This window comes from Nicotiana sylvestris, chromosome 11 (assembly GCF_000393655.2).
Source record: "Nicotiana sylvestris chromosome 11, ASM39365v2, whole genome shotgun sequence".
NCBI lineage: Eukaryota > Viridiplantae > Streptophyta > Magnoliopsida > Solanales > Solanaceae > Nicotiana > Nicotiana sylvestris.
Genome location: NC_091067.1, coordinates 98,224,812 through 98,237,414, shown reverse-complemented (window position 1 = coordinate 98,237,414; position 12,603 = coordinate 98,224,812).

The window sequence follows — 12,603 nt, the reverse complement described above, 5'->3', positions numbered from 1 at the left end:
GGGCGACCTAGAACTTAAATGTATTCCTGCATTATACTGGTGGGCGACCTAGAACTTAAAAGTATTCCCGCATTATACTGGTGGGCGACCTAGAACTTAAAAGTATTCCCGCATTATACTGGTGGGCGACCTAGAACTTAAAAGTATTCCCACATTATACTGGTGGGCGACCTAGAACTTAAATGTATTCCCGCATTATACTGGTGGGCGACCTAGAACTTAAATGTATTCCCGCATTATACTGGTGGGCAACCTAGAACTTAAAAGTATTCCCGCATTATACTGGTGGGCGACCTAGAACTTAAAAATATTCCCGCATTATACTGGTGGGCGACCTAGAACTTAAATGTATTCCCGCATTATACTGGTGGGCGACCTAGAACTTAAATGTATTCCCGCATTATACTGGTGGGCGACCTAGAACTTAAATGTATTCCCGCATTATACTGGTGGGCGACCTAGAACTTAAATGTATTCCCGCATTATACTGGTGGGCGACCTAGAACTTAAAAGTATTCCCGCATTATACTGGTGGGCGACCTAGAACTTAAATGTATTCCCGCATTATACTGGTGGGCGACCTAGAACTTAAAAGTATTCCCGCATTATACTGGTGGGCGACCTAGAACTTAAAAGTATTCCCGCATTATACTGGTGGGCGACCTAGAACTTAAATGTATTCCCGCATTATACTGGTGGGCGACCTAGAACTTAAATGTATTCCCGCATTATACTGGTGGGCGACCTAGAACTTAAATGTATTCCCGCATTATACTGGTGGGCGACCTAGAACTTAAAAGTATTCCCGCATTATACTGGTGGGCGACCTAGAACTTAAAAGTATTCCCGCATTATACTGGTGGGCGACCTAGAACTTAAAAGTATTCCCGCATTATACTAGTGGGCGACCTAGAACTTAAATGTATTCCCGCATTATACTGGTGGGCGACCTAGAACTTAAAAGTATTCCCGCATTATACTGGTGGGCGACCTAGAACTTAAATGTATTTCCGCATTATACTGGTGGGCGACCTAGAACATATATGTATTGAAATTGCTTCCCCGTTTTTCGAGAAAATTTTCGACAATCGGCAGAAAATTTTCTGCCCCGGTTTTTGGTGACTTCCATGGCGTTGCATCTTGCTGCCATCATCAATTCTTTGTTCTCCTGCAACAGACAAAAGGATTTAGTCAGTTTTAATTGTGGTGGTAGAGGGTGCCTTTCCGGCGAGCAACTTTTCTCTCTTCCCCTTTTCTTGCTCTATGTCCCCATAATCGATTAACGGGCAGAGTTGCCTGCTGGGGGGGTCTCTAGCCTGCTGGGGATTGGTTTTCAATTTATCCCCTTTTCTGCTTTCTCTTTAAACACATGATGTGGGAGTCTACTTCTAACTCCCGGAACCACTCCCTTTTGAAGCTTACTTCTTCCAAAATTTCCGGGCACAGTCACTGCATTGCCTGGGACCGGCCTTTAATACTGTTTGTATTATCCTGCATTGGATGAATTCCCCTTCGGTTTCTGGTAGTAAGCTTTGAAAAATCCTTTCAAGACACATTTTAGGAAAAGAAATAAAAGATATGGAAAGGAGAAAATCTTTCTGAACCAATATTTTTGTGGGAGGAGACAATCAAAAGAACTTATCTGGAGGACACAACTGGTCCCTGTGATCATGGCGTGCACCATAGATTCCCGACCCAGTCTATTTGTATCAATTGATTTGCCCGATGGTTTGACTTGCTGGGGATGATAAAGGAGTGTTCATTTCGTTTCGAATGTGGTAGCTTTGCTGATCTGTCTTGTCGCCTCATAGTGCCCTTCGAGGGGTTTTCACTAATGAGACTCTCTCTTTTCTCTCATCTCCCGGCGCCTTATGGTGCCTGTGAAGGTTTTCACCAATAAGACTCTCTCATTTCATGTCCCTCATCTTACATCGCCTCTCGGTGCCTGTGAAGGTTTTCACCGATAAGACTCTCTCATTTTATTTCTTTCGGGAAATCGGGGTGTTGTAGATACGTCCCTCCTTTCTGGAGATTCCCTTGACCATCAACTCATTTCCAGTCTTACGATCCTCTTCTTTGCTGGGGATCAGTGTATTATTCTCGGCCTTATTCGCCGGACTTGGCATCTCTCGAACATTGATCGGGAGGTCTTTTGGATGTTGATGTTGGTTTTGGTGTGGGGTTAAAGAAAGTATATAAAAATGAAAACAATTTGAAGGGTGATGTGCTACAACTTTTGGAATCAAACCTTTGTTGGAACTTAAAACATAACCTCTGCCCCAGTTTTCTTGCTTGGGGAATTTATTTTTTACGCTTATGTTGAGTTACGTGCGTTACGCACATTGTGCTATATTGTGCACACTATGTACATTATGCATCCTATATTTGCTATGATGCATACTATGACCGAGCCGTGAGGCGCCTACGTATCCTCTTTGAGGAATCAGGTCAAACGTAGTTCCCACGGTTTTATATTCCTTGATTTTTCTTTTCTTTCTTTTCATTTTCTTTTCCTTTTCTTTTCTTTTCTTTTCTCTTTTTTTCATGTCTTTTCCATTAGTGACTCCAAAAGAGGGGTATGAAAGAATAACTTAAGGCTCAAAAGGGGGAAGCAAGGGTTAAACAGTGTTTGGGTAGAAGAAAGAATTGCCTCCGTCATCTCATTATCCAATGAATGCCAAATACAAACAAATAGACCAAAAATTGCCATAATTAAAGAAGTTACGCATAATATCTCTTGACTGCATCTGAATTGATAGCCATGTCGACACATCTACCTTCGACATCTGTCAAACACAAAGCACCGTTGGACAATACTCTGGTCACGATATAAGGCCCTTGCCAATTTGGGGCGAATTTGCCTTTTGCCTCGACCTGATGTGGGAGGATCTTCTTCAATACCAGCTGCCCTACTTCAAACTTCCTGGGGCGCACCTTCTTGTTATATGCTCTTGCCATTCTTTTCTGCTACAGCTGACCATGGCACACCGCTGCCAATCTTTTCTCATCTATCAGGCTCAACTGTTCCAATCGAGCTTTGACCCATTCATCGTCATCAATCCCGGCTTCAGCGACAATTCGGAGGGACGGAATTTCGACCTCCGCTGGTATCACGGCCTCAGTTCCATATACCAACAAATAAGGAGTTGTGCCTATGGAAGTTCGGACGGTGGTGCGGTAACCCAACAAGGCAAAGGGTAATTTCTCGTGCCATTGTCTGGACCCTTCTACCATTTTTCGCAGTATCTTCTTGATATTCTTATTGGCTGCTTCGACTGCTCCATTTGCCTTAGGACGATATGGGGTGGAATTGCGGTGTGTAATCTTGAATTGTTGGCATACCTCTCTCATCAAGCTGCTATTAAGATTCGCACCGTTATCCGTGATGATCACTTTTGGGATCCCAAATCTGCAGATGATATGGGAGTGAACAAAGTCCACCACTGCCTTCTTGGTTACTGATTTGAAGGTTTTAGCCTCAACCCATTTGGTGAAGTAATCAATGGTCACTAGGATGAACCTATGACCGTTGGACGCTGCTGGCTCGATGGGCCCAATGACATCCATGCCCCATGCCACAAACGGCCAGGGTGCTGACATCGTATGTAACTCTGTTGGCGGAGAATGAATCAAATCTCCATGTATCTGGCACTGATGGCATTTCCTCACGAAAGTGATACAGTCGTGTTCCATGGTGAGCCAATAACACCCTGTTCGAAGGATCTTTCTTGCCAACACATATCCGCTCATGTGTGGTCCACAAACTCCAGCATGTACCTCAGCCATAACCGTCGTTGCTTGACTGGCATCTATGCATCTCAACAATCCCAAATCCGGAGTTCTTTTGTACAATATTCCCCCACTGAGGAAGAAACCATTCGACAAACGCCGAAGGGCTCTTTTTTGGTCTCCAGAGGCATGTTCCGGATATATCCCCATCCTGAGGTATTCCTTGATATCATGAAACCAGGGTTTGCCATCTGCTTCTTCTTCTATGGCATTGCAGTAGGTGTGCTGATCACGGACCTGGATGTGTAGAGGATCAACATACATTTTGTCAGGGTGGTGCAGCATTGATGCTAAGGTGGCCAAGGCATCTGCAACCTCATTGTGAACTCTCGGGATGTGTTTGAACTTCACCGATCGAAATTGCTTGCTCAGATCATGCAAGCATTGTCGGTATGGTATGAGCTTTAGATCTCGTGTTTCCCATTCACCCTGAATTTGATGTACCAAGAGGTCCGAGTCTCCCAAGACCAAGACGTCTTGGACATCCATGTCAGCAGCCAAGCGCAGACCCAGAATGCAAGCCTCATACTCGGCCATATTGTTGGTGCAATAGAAGCGTAGTTGAGCCGTAACAGGATAATGCCGTCCTGTTTCAGAAATGAGTACTGCTCCTATTCCAACCCCTTTTGCGTTTGCAGCTCCATCGAAGAAAAGCTTCCAACCCGGTTCCTCAGGTAATTCCAACTCATTCGTATGCATCACCTCTTCGTCAGGAAAATACGTTCTTAAGGGCTCGTATTTTTCATCAACGGGATTCTCTGCCAAATGGTCTGCCAGTGCCTGGGCTTTCATGGCCGTCCTCGTTACGTAGATGATATCAAACTCTGTGAGCAGAATTTGCCACTTTGCCAACCTTCCCGTGGGCATAGGTTTCTGAAAGATATACTTCAATGGGTCCAAGCGGGATATGAGATAAGTAGTATATGAAGACAGGTAGTGCTTCAACTTCTGAGCTACCCAAGTTAGGGCGCAACATGTTTTCTCGAGTTGAGTGTACTTGACCTCATGCACTGTGAATTTCTTGCTAAGATAGTAGATGGCCTGCTCCTTCCTTCCTGTGTCATCATGTTGCCCCAGTACACAACCAAATGAATTTTCCAAGACCGTCAGGTAAAGGATTAGGGGTTTCCCGGGCTTAGGCGGGACCAATACGGGTGGATTAGACAGATACCCTTTGATTTGGTCGAAAGCCTCCTGACACTCTGCCGTCCAACCTACTGCAGCATCCTTTCTCAGCAGCCGAAATATGGGCTCACAAGTTGCTGTGAGTTGAGCGATGAACCTGCTGATGTAATTGAGTCTACCCAGCAAACTCATTACCTCTGTTTTGTTCCTTGGCGGTGACAAATCTCGGATGGATTCAATTTTGGATGGGTCTAACTCAATCCCCCGTCGACTGACGATGAATCCTAGCAACTTTCCTGATGGAACCCCGAATGCGCATTTGGCCGGGTTAAGCTTGATATCATACCTTCGGAGTCTTTGGAAAAATCTCCTTAGGTCTGCCACATGGTCCTCCTGACGCCAAGATTTGATGATCACATCATCGACGTACACCTCAATTTCCTTGTGTATCATGTCATGAAACACGGCAGTCATTGCCCGCATGTACGTTGCCCCGGCGTTCTTTAATCCGAACGGCATTACCCGATAGCAGTAGGTTCCCCATGGCGTAATAAACGCTGTCTTCTCAGCATCCTCCTCATCCATTAGAATTTGATGATAACCTGCATAGCAATCCACAAAGGATCCGATCTCGCGCCCTGCGCAATTGTCGATCAAGATATGAATGTTGGGCAGCGGAAAATTGTCCTTGGGACTTGCTTTGTTGAGGTTGCAGTAATCAACGCACACCCTGATTTTTCCATCCTTCTTTGGGACTGGTACCACATTGGCCAACCACTCGGGATATCGAGTGACCCGAATGACCTTCGCTTGTAACTGCTTAATCACTTCTTCCTTGATCTTTACACTCATTTCTGTTTTAAATTTCCTTAGTTTTTGCTTGACCGGAGGGTATGCCGGGTCAGTGGGTAATTTGTGAACCACTAAATTGGTGCTTAATCCAGGCATATCATCATATGACCAGGCAAAAACATCTTTGAATTCCCTGAGAGTTTTGATCAATTCTGCTCTGACATTCGGCTCAATGTGGATGCTAATTTTGGTCTCTTGGACGTTATCAGCGTCTCCTAGATTCACAGCCTCGGTGTCATTTAGGTTAGGCTTGGGTTTCTCTTCAAATTGGCACAGTTCTCGGTTTATTTCTTCGAAGGCTTCACCTTCGTCACATTCAGATTCATCGTCACAAACGACCTTTTGCATCATTGAGTCGGTTTCAGATTGATTTATTAGACTAGGTCGAAGATCCGCTGTGCATGCCATGTCATTAGAACCAGTAAAAAGAGAACTGTTCAGAAAGAAAAAGAACAAAACAAAAATTAAAATGGGACAAAAGAAAAGAACTTTATTAAATTTGCGGGATAAAAAGGGTTCACACTTTTACAAAAACGAAAGTAAAATTTGGATTACACCCTTGAATAATCCGATCAAACAAACAAACAAACAAAACATTAATCAAAGCCTACTACCAAGACTCCCCTCGGACAGGAAGAGGAGTAACCGTCCAATTGTTGGTCTTGGCCTCAGGCCCCACAAATTGTATCTCTGCTCTGCTGGAACCTTCTCCAGCTTCCACCATACTGACATCCGCGAATAGCCTCTCAAAACTCTGATTCAGGTCTTCATTTATACCGATCAAAGGTCCTCGAATCTTTGGGATCGCTGACCCCTTGGCACTTGCTTTAACAAAAGACCTTGAGAGGCGTGGCACTGGTTTAGGCAGAAACCAGACCCTCTTCTTCATTTTTCGCGCTTGCTTCCTGTCTGCTGCGGTTGGTTTGAACCCCAACCCGAAAGTTTCCAGATTCTTAGGAAGGGAGACAGGTTGGACTATCCCTTGAAGTTCAACTCCCAGGCCTTTTCCCGGCACAAACCCATTACCCAGCATTTCTGATACCATCATGACTGTTGCGGCAGCCACCCTAGGGTGCGGGATGATTTCTCCTTCAGAAATTTTGTTGGCCGACCCTGTATCGAGAATCTGGTAGACCCAGGGACCCTTGTCATCAGTGGTCTCTATGAAAGGCACAATGGTTCCGCCCATGGTGCATGTTGTATCCTCGCCGTGCAATACGACCTCTTGTCTTTCCCACTCGAACTTCACTGTCTGATGTAGGGTGGAAGGCACCGCTTTAGCTGCATGAATCCAGGGTCGTCCTAACAGCAGGTTATAAGATACCGTGGCGTCCAACACCTGGAATTCCATGGTAAACAGGACCGGACCAATGGTCAGTTCAAGTACAACATCCCCCACAGTGGCTGTTCCGTTTCCGTCAAACCCCCGGACACAGATGCTATTCTCCCGGATTCTTCCACGGTCAATCTTTAACTGGTCCAGGGTGGATAATGGACAAATATTGGCGCTTGAGCCGTTATCCACCAATACTCGGGTTACCACCGAGTCTTCACATTTGACAGCTAGGTATAGAGCTTTATTGTGCTCCGTTCCTTCCACCGGCAGGTCATCATCTGAGAATGTCACTCTGTTCACCTCGAAAATCTTGCTGGCAATGGTTTCCAGGTGGTTTACAGAAATCTCACTGGGTACATGGGCCTCGTTCAATATCTTTAACAGGGCCCGACGATGTTCCTCGGAATGGAGGAGTAATGACAATAGTGAGATCTGGGCAGGTGTTTTTCTCAGCTGCTCAACCACAGAATAGTCTTGTACTTTCATCTTCCTCAGGAATTCTTCAGCCTCTTCTTCTGACACTGGCTTCTTGGTTGCCACTGGGTTGGTTTTTCTTAACTCCACCGGAGCAAAACATCGACCTGATCGAGTCAGCCCTTGCGCTTCACAACTGACTTCTTCCACCTGTTTTCCTTGGTACGTCACCACTGCCTTTTCATATTTCCAGGGCACAGCCCTGCTGTCAATCATCGGCAGTTGGACCACAGGCTTTATGGTCACCCGTTCTCTACATACCCCTTTCAACACGACTGCCGGTGTGGGCAGGATCCCTGGTATTACCAACTTGCTTGGCTCGGGTTTGCTTGCTATGACGGACGGGCTCTTCCCCAATATCACTACCGGCTTGACGCCTTCTCCCTGCGACTGTACACTCGTTCCTCCACTGGTTAAGACTTCTTTCGGGGCGGCTTGGATCATCATCACTGTTTGTGAGGGTTTTCTTAATTCTCCTCCCTCACACACCAACTCAATCATGTGAGTTTCGTGGTGCGCTGGCAGTGGGTTTTGGTTGATGTTAGGAGCCTCCGGTGTCTGGACCTCGATCTTATTGGTGTCAATAAGATCCTGTATGGCATGCCTTAACTTCCAACACTTCTCGGTATCGTGCCCGAGCATCCCTGAACAGTATTCACAACTGATTGAACGATCCAAATTCTGAGGTGGGGGATTTGGTTCTCGAGTCTGGACAGGACTAACCAAACCCAATTGTCGCAGCTTGTGGAACAAAGCGGTGTAGGTTTCTCCCAGCTCCGTGAAGGTTCTTTGCTTCCGCAACCTGTCATTCCTAGCATCTGGATTTCCCCGGAAGCCTGCCCCTGAAGGGTTTCTATATGCCCTTGGTGGAGGGTAGGTGTTTTGTGGTGGTGCATATATGTTCTGGGGAGCCGGTGCGCGCCATTGTGGGCGAACCGGAGGCTGAGTGTATACCTGGGCTTGGTGTACGGAACAATGTGGTTCTCGAGGTGGATAGAAATTTTGTGGTGGGTTGTATGGGTAGTTTGACCTGTGAGGCCTGGGTTGGTTGTAGTGCGGCCTGCCAGCCCTGGACCAACTGCCTGCCTCGATCGTGGCAACCTCTTCTTTCTTTCTTCTCAGCGCACCTCCCGTGCCGCTTTGAATAGCCTGGGTTGTGGCCTTAAGTGCCGAATAGTTCAAGATCTTGTCCGACCTCAAACCTTCTTCTATCATGACCCCTATTTTGACCACCTCGTTGAAAGATTTTCCAACCGTTGTCACCAAGTGACCAAAGTAGGTTGGATCCAATGTCTGCAAAAAATAGTCCACCATCTCTCCCTCTCTCATGGGAGGATCGACTCTAGCTGCTTGTTCTCTCCAGCGGAACCCGAACTCGCGAAAACTTTCCCCGGGTTTCTTCCCAGTTCTTAATAACGTGAGACGGTCAGGGACTATCTCTAGATTGTACTGGAAATGACCTGCAAAAGCCTGCGCCAGATCATCCCACGTGTACCACCTGCTGAAATCTTGCCTGGTATACCATTCCAGTGCAGATCCACTCAGACTTTGGCCGAAATAAGCTATCAAAAGCTCATCCTTGCCTCCTGCCCCTCTCATTTTGCTACAGAATCCCCGCAAATGTGCCATGGGATCACCGTGCCCTTCATATAAATCAAACTTGGGCATCTTGAACCCAGCCGGGAGTTGGACATCTGGGAAAGGGCACAGATCTTTGTATGCCACGCTGACTTGATTGCCCAGCCCGTGCAAGTTCCTGAAGGATTGCTCCAGGCTTTTGAACTTTCTCAACACTTCATCCTGTTCAGGGGCCTTAACCGGCTTCTCAACCTCTGCCGGTACTTCCAAATGGGGATTGTAAGCCTGTGGTTCGGGTGCATGGAATGTAGGCTCAGGGGGATAGTATTGTGTATCATGAGCCTGAAACAATGGCTCACTGGTCGTTCGCTGCAAAGGGGCTGATGCAGGTCCCACAAAAATGGGAATATTGGGTGTTGGGAGAGGTTGATGGGGTGGTGGAGCTTGGGAATCATGAGGGCTTCTTTCTTGATGATAGAGGGGATTTGGGCGGCTTGTGGAAGGGCCAGAGTGAGGGTACTCCGGCATGTGTCCCAGTGTTTCAGGACTCTTTTGTGTTTTGGCTAGGGCTAGTTGCATTGCATTCATTTCTAGTCCCATCCTTTCAATCTTTTCCATCGCTTCTTTTAACAACTGGCTCATCGGCCTTTCTTCTTCATTGCTATTCTCCGAAGTAGTCATGCTTGATGCTATCGGTCCTTTGGATCTGGTTTGGTATGAATGTGTTGCCAGAATTCTTTAACAACTAACTGTCTGGTATCAGACAACAACAAACTTTGTTAGTGTTAGAGCTTAACAGATTTGATCATAACACATAGAGGATGCAATGCACCTAGGCAGTTAACCGTTTCTACATGCTTTGCTTCAAACAACATGCGTCATCCCGGTTTGCTCATTCGTCTCTTTAAAGTATTTTGCGAAACCCTGCGTTTTATTTTATTTACATTTTCTTTTCTTTATTTATTAAAAGCGGTCGAATCTTATGGGGATTGCCTACGTATCACGTCCCCGCGTGAATCAGACCAGGCGTAGTTCTGCCTCGAAGTAAAGACACATAGAAATTCTTTCGGAGTTGCTTAATTTCATTATCAAAATTTGCCATTACACATTACTTCAAGAAAAATAGCAACAGTACAGACTCCACGGTTTTAAACTTGGTTTGAGGAAAAGAAAACAACATATGGGGAAACAACAAACAAAACGATCAGGACTCGATCAACAACTAATTTTCCAACTTAGGGACCCACGAGGCATCTTTCGGCCCTTTCGCGGCCCTAGGTGTAAGGTCTCTTTGCAGGCTCTTCAACTCGTTCATAATCCGGTGGACGCAGCCCATGATGGAAGCAATGAGGGTTTCCCGAGGTGTTTGCTCGCATGCCAAACATTTTAGGTAGATGTAATGCCCGATTTCGTCAATTCTTGCTCGAATGTTGTCCCTTTCTGCGAACAACTGCCTTATATGTCGGCTCTTTAATCCTAGCGTTTGTGCATTGGTGGCGAGCTGATCCTGGAACATATCCATTTGCCTTTCCATCTTTGTCATTGCATTGTAATAGCGTCTCCTGTCGGCTTGGGCATCTTGTGTTTGCTTGAAGATCCGCTCTTGCAGGGCGGAATTTGTTTCCTTTGCTGCTTTGACGCTCAGTTCACAATTCCTCATGACTTGCTGTAGGCGCTTCCTCCGGGCCATCGTACCTTCTGCCCATTTGACCCTCATCCTTGCTATGCAAGCCTCTGATTGGTCTAATTCATCTTGGCTCTGGATGACCTGATTTCTCAAACTGGCTATCAATCTTTCGTCGGAGCAGCGCTTCTGTCGGTCGATGTTATTCTTACTGGCTTGGCGAAGGCGGGCCCTCAGGGTTTGGTTCTCTTGGGCTAACTTGTCTTTTTCAGCCTGCTCTTGGGTGACTTGTACGTTGTTTTCGAATACCATCCTTTCAATTTGTTGCTTCAGCTTCCTAATTTCAACCAGGTAACCTTCCTCTTTTGCGATCCAGTCCCATTATTCTTGCGATGACTCAACAAAACTTCGGAGGTGAGGCCGTTTGGTTGGTCGTTTCACGATGCTCTTCTTGTTCTGCCAAGTGAGATAGGCCGGCGAGACTTCACCTCTAGACACATCATTTACCCGGGTATTTGCCGTTAAGTACTGGCATTCACTCCATATGCAACGAACTGTCTTTTCAGGAAATTGGCCGTCACTGCTGACCTCGACTGCATAAGTGCTGAGATCTTCGTCCGGGTGTAGTACTTGACATCTTCCCAACTGTCTCATTACCCTGTAAGGGGCATAAGGTTGAATACCCCTGAGTCCCATCAAGAGGAAGTGAGGACCAGTGGCGGGCATGTATATGATTTCTTCCACAGAAAGCCAACCCAAAGTCCAGTTTATTTGGTCTGCGGTGATGATCCGGAGATAGGATATCCATTCTTCAAACCCTCCCGGTGATCGGAAACCTGAAACCCTTAGGCTATAACCCTCGATGCAGCCCCCATTTGTAGACATGTAGCGCATATACTGAGGGTGGTGACACAAGTGTTCGATCATCCACATCTGTAACAACAAGTTGCACCCTTCGAAGAAGTCTGCTCCAGCCTTACAAGCCGTGAGGGCTCGGTATATTTCTGAACATTATCATGGGAGCAAGGATGCTTTTATCGTTGGTAATCAGGATTTTGACGATTCCAGCCACCTTTAGGTCGATATTTCTATCTTTTCGGGGAAACACCACAAGGCCCAAAAACGCCACCATAAAAGCGAACCGCCTATGCTCATTCCATTTTACCAGATTTCCCCTGCTGCAAATACCACTTTCTGGATCATTAAATCCTCCTTTGCTCCCGTACCTCTGGTATATGAATTGTAGGGTAGAAAAACCTCTATCCAGTTCAGCGTATGGGACTCCTTTGCTTATCTTCAACAGATCCATGAATTTGTGTGAATTCACAGCCCTTGGAGCGATCAGGTATTTGTGTCTCAAACCTTCAGTGACGTCCATGTAACCCGCCATTTCTTCTAAGGTTGGGGTGAGTTCAAAATCTGAGAAACGGAACACGTTGTGGGCTGGATCCCAAAATGTAACCAAAGCCTTTATGATGTCGCACCGAGGCCTGACTTTCAACAAATCAACCAAACCTCCCAGGTGCAGTTTGACCTTGTCTTGCTCTGACCTTTCCAAATCCTCCCACCATAATCGCACTTCCAGGGGGATTTTGCTTCTAACTGTTACCGGCAAACATGGACTCATTCTCATTCTGCATATTTATTGGGGTGATTAAGCAAAGATCCAGACTCATTAGACTCAAAGACACAAATTGACACACTATTTTTCTAGAAAAACGAAATTTTGGTTGTTTCTGAAAAGTACGATGTTACCTTAAAACTTTCGTTATTTGGATTGTACCTATATTTTGAAAAACAAGTTGAGCCCGATGGGGGTTGCCTA